This window comes from Heptranchias perlo, chromosome X, assembly GCF_035084215.1.
Source record: "Heptranchias perlo isolate sHepPer1 chromosome X, sHepPer1.hap1, whole genome shotgun sequence".
In the NCBI taxonomy this organism is placed as follows: Eukaryota; Metazoa; Chordata; class Chondrichthyes; order Hexanchiformes; family Hexanchidae; genus Heptranchias; species Heptranchias perlo.
In genome coordinates, this window is record NC_090370.1 from 14,053,748 (window position 1) to 14,064,701 (window position 10,954).

At 46.8% G+C, this 10,954-nt stretch overlaps 1 long non-coding RNA gene across 1 annotated transcript in view; it reads left to right on the top strand.

Moving 5' to 3' along the window:
• The window catches only part of LOC137306963 (uncharacterized), a 27,930-nt gene extending 17,859 nt beyond the window's left edge, over window positions 1-10,071 (top strand). Inside the window, exons 2-3 of the long non-coding RNA XR_010958978.1 lie at window positions 6,301-6,537; window positions 9,387-10,071. This is a non-coding gene — a long non-coding RNA (uncharacterized lncRNA). The remainder of the gene's footprint in view (window positions 1-6,300; window positions 6,538-9,386) is intronic.
• Window positions 10,072-10,954: the final 883 nt, after the last annotated feature.

The following is a 10,954-nucleotide window of genomic DNA, read 5'->3' on the forward strand; positions in this document are numbered from 1 at the left end:
GGGCCAGGAATTTCCAACGGGACCAATGTAGGCCAGGGTTCTACTGCAGAAGTGCCTCAGCATTAATTCCATTGGGGTTCAGGACATGTTGAAGGACACACCCACCCTCACAGTGACAGACAAGTGCAAATGACAGAGTTAGGATGGGATGATGTCACCCATTCCCAAATTCCGGGACTTCCGCCTTTCCCATCTGCCTTGGCCGCCAGTGTTTAAAAGGCGCAGATTGCCAGGAGCTGTTCATCAAGGTGAAAATACTTGGTTAAAAGGACACTGCTCACTGAGAATGCTTGTGGAGACTTTTGGCTTTATCTTAAGGCCCACGGCAGGTATTACAAAAAAACACACCCCTATACTCAGGAGGCTTTTCTCTATATCAAAAAAGGATAGAACAGGGTACTTTCTAAATGGTAAAAAGTTAAAAACAGTGGATGTCCAAAGGGACTTAGGGGTTCAGGTACATGGATCATTGAAGTGTCATGAACAGGTGCAGAAAATAATCAATAAGGCTAATGGAATGCTGGCCTTAAAATCTCGAGGACTGGAGTACAAGGGGGCAGAAGTTATGCTGCAGCTATACAAAACCCTGGTTAGACCGCACCTGGAGTACTGTGAGCAGTTCTGGGCACCGCACCTTCGGAAGGACATATTGGCCTTGGAGGGAGTGCAGCGTAGGTTTACTAGAATGATACCTGGACTTCAAGGGTTAAGTTACGAGGAGAGATTACACAAATTGGGGTTGTATTCTCTGGAGTTTCGAAGGTTAAGGGGTGATCTGATCGAAGTTTATAAGATATTAAGGGGAACGGATAGGGTGGATAGAGAGAAACTATTTCCGCTGGTTGGGGATTCTAGGAATAGGGGGCACAGTCTAAAAATTAGAGCCAGACCTTTCAGGAGCGAGATTAGAAAACATTTCTACACACAAAGGGTGGTAGAAGTTTGGAACTCTCTTCCACAAACGGCAATTGATACTAGCTCAATTGCTAAATTTAAATCTGAGATAGATAGCTTTTTGGCAACCAAAGGTATTAAGGGATATGGGCCAAAGGCAGGTATATGGAGTTAGATCACAGATCAGCCATGATCTTATCAAATGGCAGAGCAGGCACGAGGGGCTGAATGGCCTACTCCTGTTCCTATGTTCCTATATTCTGCATTACCCTTGGATAGCATTCTATTTCACCACAATTACTGAGTTGGGATCTGAAGGATGCACTTTATGTGATCTAAGAGCTAGAGGATGAGGGGGCAGAGGAGCACCAAGAGGCTAGAAAGCACTAGAGGAGAGCCAGACCACGCCAGCACTACCCACCAAGCAGGATGTATAGATCCAGGCGCACTTTCCGAAACCTTTCCCAGGAGATCTGTGTCAGGAGCCTGTAACTTCATCATGAAGCTTTGGACGAGCTCAGTTGGTTGCTGCAGCCAGGTCTTCAACCAAGTTCCATACCACGCACAGCTCTGACTGTGATAGAGAAAGTGGCCACAGCTCTCACCTTTTATGTAACACAGTCTCATTCCAGGGAGCCATGGGGGACTATTGGCAGATCAGCCAATTTGCTGTGCACTCCTCTATAAAGAAAGTCACCGATGCCCTGTATTTGATTTCCTCACAAACGTATTTGTTGCTGTAGTTCTGTGTGAAAGTGCTGACTGATGTGTTAACTGTTTTTCTGTTGTTTGAGTAAATCTGTGCTCCTCAAATAAGAGCTGTCAGTGCTGGCCCACAGAACGTTTATACATCCTTTGCACCAAGCGCTGGCATCAAACACTCTTATTCCAAGTGTTGCAAGGCCCTCCTGTTTGCTTCAACAACATGCGCTAACCTCGTTCTTGAACGAGCACCCTGTATTGATATAATTCACTTGGACTCTCAGAAGGCATTTGATAAAGCTCCCCATTTGTGACTTTTAAAGAAGGTTTATGGTATTCATGGCATATTAGCGAGCTGGACTGAAAACTGAAATTCCCCTGCTGTTCACACAATCGTTAAATGATTTGGAGGAATGCATTTCTTGGAATATAAAATTTGTTCATACCAAACCACATGTCAGCTCACAAGTTTAAACGAACATTCAAAGAGAATTAACCAGTTAAGCAGATGGGCCAGAGAATGGCAGATGGACTTTAATTTAGATTAATCATGGATGACAAATGCCACTGGGCCTATCTTATCCATCCAGAAAGACATTAAAGCCCCCCCTTTGCAGTATCTAATTGGTTCTTAAATGATTCTAAGGTCTTAGTCTCCGCTAATCTCATTCCACGTGGCGATCACTTTTCGCGTGAAGAAGAGCTTCCGGATATCAGTCCGCAGAAAGTAATCCAGTGGACATCGCGGGTTTTACACAATGAGGAGATCTCCCGTAGCAAAGATGGAGAAGGAAGGTGTTTACTGAAGATCCACTGAAAATGTCCAATCAATGTGGAAACTATTGCTAACAAAGCTCATCAAATACTAGGATTGATCCTTTGAATATAGGGATGAATTCTCGGTACATGGAGCGGGCAGTGGGATTTCTTGCCAGTTACGCTCATTCATAAAATTAGGCTTTATAAGTCCAAATGAGATGTACTGTACCCCACCATCAGCAAAATGACACGGCAGATGCAGCACATTTAATTGCTGACTGAAGATTAATTAAATGTCAATTAAAAGAATGACTTCATGGTCTTGGGACAAGAACCTGTTAATAATTGAAGACAATCCCCATTAGGTGTGGTTGCCATTTGTCAAATTCTGTCCTTTGACTAATCCCTGTTCACCACAGCTTGTTTGATGTAAAACGCAACGGAGGCAGACGATTACAGATCATACCAGGACGGGATGTAAAGAGATGGAGAGGAGACTCAATGTCTCCTGTACGGTGACACGATGCCAAGATGGGACCGGCTACAATTCATTCGAAATGGACTCTGAAGCCCCAGAATTCCTGCATTTTTCTGGTGCATTGGAACAAGAGGCCATTCAGCCCCTCGAGCCTGTTCCGCTATTCAATCAGATCATGGCTGATCTGAACCTCAACTCCATTTACCCATCTTAGGTCCATATCATTTCATACCCTTACCTAATTAAAAGCTATCGAAATCATGTGATTTGGGAGGGGAGGAAGAATTTCGAGCAGAACCTGGATAGCTGGTCCTTTAAGGCCCGAGTGCAGAATTCCAATGTGGGAGGGGCACCTCTTTCGGCCACTCCTTCCATCGTGATGTCATTATTAGAGGCGGGACTGGCGAGATGCGGTTCCCCGCCAGATTCGTCTGGCGTACGGCCAGTGTACAGCGCGCCTACATGATGCAGTGTGCTTGCTGTCTAAAGGCAGAAGTGGGGCCCACAGTGCCATCTCCGAGCATCGATCGATCGGAGAGAGATTAATTAGTTCGTAGGAAAGCGGCAACTAGCGGAAGGATGGATTCTGCAGCAGGAATTTGGCCAGCCCCCTCCCCCCTTCGATGGAGCAGCAAAATGCCACTCTGAAATTCCAGACACCCCACGGGGATGGACGCCCAGAGGGCGCTGTGAATGGCACAGACGCTTGGCACCACACCCCCCCCAGGATACGGGATGGGACTGGCACGGGGGGCAGGCCTGTAACTGGGAGTCCTACCATGCTGTACGTTCAGCGGTCCAGCATGCACCCCTCACCCTCCCCCCCCCCAAGGAATTCCCAGGCCCTACTTTTTTTTTCAAAACTGAGTTTTGAGGGATGACATTCCGATCGCGTGGTCCCAACAGGGAGCCTCGCCCGCCAGGAGCACATATCGAGAAATTGCAGGCGCGCTCCCCGCCGTTTCGAAGCCCCTTGGCTCGATTCACTACGTTAAAGGCGCCACGCAAATGCAAGTTGTTGTTGTCACAGCTTCGACACGGTGGAAAGTTCCGAGGACAGCCAAGAGCCAAAATCCAGCAGGTGGCAACGCGGCCATCGAAGTACAAGAAGTTCACTGTGAAAGCTGCTCCTGGGATTGAGCCCGGCTGAGAAACCAAATGTGCTAACCCGAGAAGTCGGTACCGTTTGCATATCCTGATGTAATTAGCGTGCCGGAGACACTGAATCAATTCCCAAGAAACAAAGGTTGACGTTCACCGCCTGAGGAGACAGTCAGATCAAAACACAGGATCTGTATCCCTAAACCCATCTGACGCCTCTGAAAATCAGCTCAATTGTTTTGCTCAGAATAAAACGCAATATTCGCTGTGTCAGAACGCTGATGAGACACACAATGAACAGCAAGACTGAGGTAAACATACAAAGATAAATTCACCAATTCCCCTCGCTTAGGAACGACTTCAGGATATGCAAATGACACCAACATGTTTAGTAATTACTTCAGGATATGCATAGGATAGCCATAGAAAGTTACGGCACAGAAGGAGGCCATTTGGCCCATCGTGTCCGTGCCGGCCGAGAAAGAGCTATCCAGTTTAATCCCACTTTCCAGCACTTGGTCCGTAGCCCTGTAGGTTACAGCACTTCAGGTGCATATCCAAGTACTTTTTAAATGAGTTGAGGGTTTCTGCCTCTACCACCCTTTCAGGCAGTGAGTTCCAGACCCCCACCACCCTCTGGGTGAAAAAAAATCTCCTCAGCTCCCCTCTAATCCTTCTACCAATTATTTTAAATCTATGCCCCCTGGTTATTGACCCATCTGCTAAGGGAAATAGGTCCTTCCTATCCACTCTATCTCGGCCCCTCATAATTTTATACACCTCAATTAAATCACCCCTCAGCCTCCTCTGTTCCAAAGAAAACAACCCCAGTCTATCCAATCTTTCCCCATAGCTAAAATTCTCCAGTCCTGGCAACATCCTCGTAAATCTCCTCTGTACCCTCTCTAGTGCAATCACGTCCTTTCTGTAATGTGGTGACCAGAACTGTACGCAGTACTCAAGCTGTGGCCTAACCAATGTTTTATACAGTTCTCGCATAACCTCCCTGCTCTTATATTCTATGCCTCGGCCAATAAAGGAAAGTATTCCATTTGCCTTCTGAACCACCTTCTCTACCTGTCCTGCTACCTTCAGGGATCTGTGGACATGCACTCCAAGGTCCCTCTCTTCCTCTACACCTCTCAGTATCCTCCCATTTATTGTGTATTCCTTTGCCTTGTTTGCTCTCCCCAAATACATTACCTCACACTTCTCCAGACTGAATTCCATTTGCCACTTTTCTGCCCACCTGACCAGTCCATTGATATCTTCCTGCAGTCTACAGCTTTCCTCCTCACGATCAATCACACGGCCAATTTTTGTATCATCTGCAAACTTCTTGATCAAGCCCCCCACATTCAAGTCCAAATCATTACTATATATCACAAAAAGCAAGGGACCCAGTACTGAGCCCTGCAGAACCCCACTGGAAACATCCTTCCAGTCGCAAAAACACCCGTCAACCATTACCCTTTGCTTCCTGCCGCTGAGCCCATTTTGGATCCAACTGGCCACTTTCCCTTGGATCCCATGGGCTTGTACTTTTTTGACCAGTCTGTCATGTGGGACCTTGTCAAAAGCCTTGCTAAAATCCATGTACACTACATCAAACGCATTACCCTCATCGACCCTCCTTGTTACCTCCTCAAAAAATTCAATCAAGTTAGTCAGACACAACCTCCCCTTAACAAATCCATGTTGACTATCCTTGATTAATCCATGCCTTTCTAAATGACGGTTTATACTGTCCCTCAGAATTGATTCCAATAATTTGCCCACCACCGAGGTTAGACTGACTGGCCTGTATGTCATTGGTTATAGAATAACACGGAGTGGGTGATTCTGCCTTTGTGCTATGTGTAACTAAGTTGTAAATGTGTTTCTAAATGACACCAACATGTTTAGTAATTACTTCAGGATAGGCAAATGACACCAATATGTTGGGTTAGCACATTTGTTTATCCAGCCCAGGCTCGATTCCAAGGAACAGTCAGCAGAGCCTGACCTGAAATATCACGCTGTGTGTTGATCGAGAACAGCTCAGACTTCTCCCTCTCCTCGTCTGCTTCAGGTGGAACCTTTCCCCAGTGTTTTGATCTCATGCACAGAAGGCACCTTCAGTGTTTTCCCTGCCCTTGCTCCGACCAGTATTCCTTTCAAGCATGGCTCCATGTTGGGAGTGTGAGATCATTGATTAAAAATGATCACTGATACTATTCATGGACTGAACAGAGCAATGTTTTAGCTTCTGTCATGGGTTATAGAATAACACGGAGTGGGTGATTCCGCCTTTGTGCTAGATGTAACTAAATCGTAAACATGTTTCTAAGGACAAGGGAAATGTACTTCTGTCCCTTGTTGTCCAGGTCGTGCTGCATGCAGGCTCGGACTGCTTCATTATCTGAGGGGTTGCGAATGGAACTGAACACTGTGCAATCATCAGCAAATAACCCCACTTCTGACCTTATGATGGAGGGAAGGTCATTGATGAAGCAGCTGAAGATGGTTGGGCCGAGGACACTGCCCTGAGGAACTCCTGCAGCAATGCCCTGGGGCTGAGATGATTGGCCTTCAACAACCACTACCATCTTCCTTTGCGCCAGGTATGACTCCAATCTCTGGAGAGTTTTCCCCCTGATTCCCATTGATTTCAATTTTACTAGGGCTCCTTGGTGCCACACTTGGTCAAATGCTGCCTTGATATCAAAGGCAGTCACTCTCACCTCACCTCTGGAATTCAGCTCTTTTGTCCATGTTTGGACCAAGGCTGTAATGAGGTCTGGAGCCGAGTGGTCCTGGCGGAACCCAAACTGAGCATCGGTGAGCAGGTTATTGGTGAGTAAGTGCCGCTTGATAGCACTGTCGACGACACCTTCTATCACTTTGCTGATGATTGAGAGTAGACTGATGGGGCGGTAATTGGCCGGATTGGATTTGTCCTGCTTTTTGTGGACAGGACATACCTGGGCAATTTTCCACATTGTCGGGTAGATGCCAGTGTTGTAGCTGTACTGGAACAGCTTGGCTGGAGGCGCAGCTCGTTCTGGAGCACAAGTCTTCAGCACTACAGCTGGGATGTTGTCGGGGCCCATAGCCTTTGCTGTATCCAGTGCACTCAGCCGTTTCTTGATATCCCGTGGAGTGAATCGAATTGGCTGAAGACTGGCTTCTGTGATGGTGAGGATATCCGGAGGAGGCCGAGATGGATCATCCACTCGACACTTCTGGCTGAAGATGGTTGCAAACGCTTCAGCCTTGTCTTTTGCACTCACGTGCTGGACTCCACCATCATTGAGGATGGGGATGTTCACAGAGCCTCCTCCTCCTGTTAGTTGCACTTCCAACTTTGGCACTAGTCTCCAGATGTTAGTGAGGAGGACTTTGTAGGGTCGACTGGGCTTGGTTTGCCTGCGTCGTGTCCTAATTCGATGCCTCGGTCACAACCGAGTGGTCCGTCCGATTATTTTCTTTTGTTACTTTCCAATGGTTTGATGCAACTGAGTGGCTTACACGGAGGGCAGTTAAGAGTCAACCTCATTGGTGTGGGACTGGAGTCACATATGGGCCCAGACCGGGTAAGGACGGAAGATTTCCTTCCCTAAAGGACATTAGTGAACCAGTTGGGTTTTTACAACAATCCGACAGCTCATGGTCACTTTTCCTGAAACCAGCTTTTTATTTGTTTTTAAATTGAATTCAAATTCTCAAGCTACCAGGGTGGGATTTGAACTCACGCTCCAGTAATATAACCACTACACTACTGTATCCTGAACTCTGACTGCTGCTAACAACCATTTGCTGATGCTGGACTGCTTTCATCTCCCTTCTAAACAGTTTGACTGCAGACGTGGGTGATCTGGTAAGTCTACTTTTGGGGCTGGAGAGAAAAGAAAGAAAGACGTATATTTCTATAACACTTTTCACGATCTCAGGACGTCCCAAAGCGCTTTACAGCCAATGAAGTATTTTTGAAGTGTAGTCACTGCTGTAATGTAGGAAACGCGGCAGCCAATTTGGGCACAGCAAGATCCCACAAACAGCAATGTGATAATGACCAGATCATCTGTTTTAGTGATGTCGGTTGAGGGAGCAATATTGGACAGGGGATAACTCCCCTGCTCTTCTTTGAAATAATGCCATGGGATCTTTTACATCCACTTGAGAGGGCAGACAGGGCCTCAGTTTAACATCTCATCTGAAAGACGGCACCTCCGACAATGCAGCACTCCCTCACTACTTCACTGGAGCATCAGCCTAGATATTATACTCAAGTCTCTGAAGTGGGACTATGAATCCACAAGCTTCGGACTCTGAGGTGACTGTGGAGCAGCAAGAAGGACAGCAGAGAACAGGAGGAGCAATGCCTGAGGGGCCTTCGCTTCACCAAGGAGGCTGTCACTGAGCTATGTCACCTACTGCATCCATAACTCGGGCCCTTCACCAGGGCACGGACAGCACTGCCTGTGACTGTCAAGGTCACCGCGGCTCTGAACTGTTGTACCACAGGCTCCTTCCAGGCGGACGTGTAAAAATTTGAAAGGCCGCGTATCGGACGCGACTATGGATGCAGTTCTGCTGCGTGTTGAGATCAGACACCCGGATCGTCAGGAGTTGCACAGACTCCAGTTATACTGCCATTGAACTCTTCACCGAGTCCGTGGCTGATCCTGGATTCTGGATGGACACATACTGTGGACTCCCATTTGTGCCTGCATTCGTACATCTGTACAGATGCATTTTAAGGGAAAGTGAGTACTGGAGCTTCCACTCAGCCTACAGCTTTAAATTGTTGAGCGGGCTGGGTGATGCTTAAGGTACTCCTGACTTCATTACGTCCGCATGTTAAAGCACATTCATTCACTCTGGGAAACTGAAGTGACACTGCCACCAGTGAATTTCAATTTCAATTGCGCTTTGAAACAGCCATGGCTCAGTGGGTTTCACCCTCACCTCTGCGTCAGAAAGGTCACGGGTTCAAGTCTGACTCAAGCCCATAATCCAGGCCGCCCCTCCCAGTGGAGTGCTGCACTGTCGGAGGTGCCGTCTTTCAGGTGAGGTGTTAAACCGAGGCCTCGGGTGGATGTAAAAAATCCCACAGCACTATTTCGAAGAAAAGCAGGAGAGTTCGCCCCGATGTCCTGGCCAATATTTATCCCTCAACCAACACCTAAAACAGATTACCTGATCATTTATCTCATTACTGTTTGCGGGATCTTGCTGTGCGCAAATTGGCTGCTGCGTCTCCTACATTACAACAGTGACTATACTTCATTGGCTGTAAAGTGCTTTGGGATGTCCTGAGGTTGTGAAAGGCGCTATATAAATGCAAGTTCCTCCTTTCTCTTCTACATAATCGGCAGCTTGTCACGTGTTACAAATTAGAACTGAGGTCAGTGATTCACGTATGATTGACCTGGTTTATGACAATGTTATTCATTCATTTTATGTCCAGGGCCACCGTCTTAAGCAGTGACCTATTCGAGGGCCAGTCTCAGGAATGCTCCAGCACACTGGGTGATGGAAGATATCAAACAAACGTAATCGAAGTATACTTCTGTGGGTAGAAATCGTGAGATTATGCGACAAGCACAGAGCTCGGTTAAATATGAGAGCGGGATACTGAATCAGGTCCACTGTGTGGAACCCCTTGTCCTGGTTATAGGGAGACTTCTTGCCTGCAGTCAACCCTCACCACTTCTGACCTATGAACTTTGACATTAATAAGATGGAGGTTCCAGACAGGCTTAAAGGGCTCAAACAACCAATCCCTGGAGACGGATGGTAAGCAAGAAAAGAGCTCGTATTTAGAAAATGTCTTTCACGATCCCAGGACGGTCGTGGAGCAGTCTGGGAAGAGGTGCTATGCAGTTAAATATTACCTTCTGGCAAGAAGTCAGAAAAAGACTCATTGGCTGTCAGGCAGATTGCCGAGGTCGAGTTTAATCATTGGACTCATGGATCCACTGATGGAGAGCTTCCCAGCGTCAGATCTGTGATACTCATGGGGGGGCCTCCAGCTCCTGGTCAAATCTTTTCCCAGAATGTTTCTGTGTAGCTTTAAACATTTAAGCAGCCTAAAACAGTATGTGGAAACATTGTAATTGTGTTCCAGTCCTGTGGAATAATAAATAAATATTGCCTGTTATGTAGCAGGTTATTATTGCGAGTTCATTTATAAAGAAAGCCCTCGTATTTATATAATGTGATTCACAACCTCAGGATAACCCACAGCCGACAAAGTACTTTTAAAGTGCAGTCAAAGTTGTAATGTAGGTGACGCAGCAGCCAATGGAAGAGCCGCGGAAATCCCGGGAAAACGCTGAAATTAAGGAGAGAAGCAGGAGAAATCCCGAGGAAATTCACCCTGTATGTTTGTATGAATGTCCTGATTTAAATCCAATATACAAAGGAAAGAAATTGCATTTATATAGCGCCATTCATATCCTCAGGATATCCCAAAGCTCTTCACAGCCAGTGAAGTACCTTTGAAGTGTAGTCACTGCTGTAATGTAGGCAACACGACAGCCAATTTGCGCACAGCAATTAAATAAATGACCAGATAATCGGTTTTAGTGATGTTGGTTGAGGGATAAATATTGGCCAGGGCACTGAGGAGAATTCCCCTGCTCTTCTTCAAAATAATGCCATGGGAACATTTACATCCACCTGAACAGGCAGACGGGGCCTCGGTTTAACATCTCATCCAGAAGATGGCACCTCTGACAGCACAGCACTCCCTCAGTGCTACACTGGGAGCGTCAGCCTAGATTTTGTGCTCAAGTCTCTGGAGTGGGACTTGAACCTTCTGACTCAGAGGCGAGAGTGCAACCAAAGTGGCAAGTAACATTCGCGCCAGATAAGTGCCAGGCAATGACCATCTCCAACAAGAGAGAGTCTAACCACCTCCCCTTAACATTCAACGGCATTACCATCGCCGAATCCCCCACCATCAACATCCTGGGGGTCACCATTGACCAGAAACTTAACTGGACCAGCCATATAAATACCGTAGCTACGAGA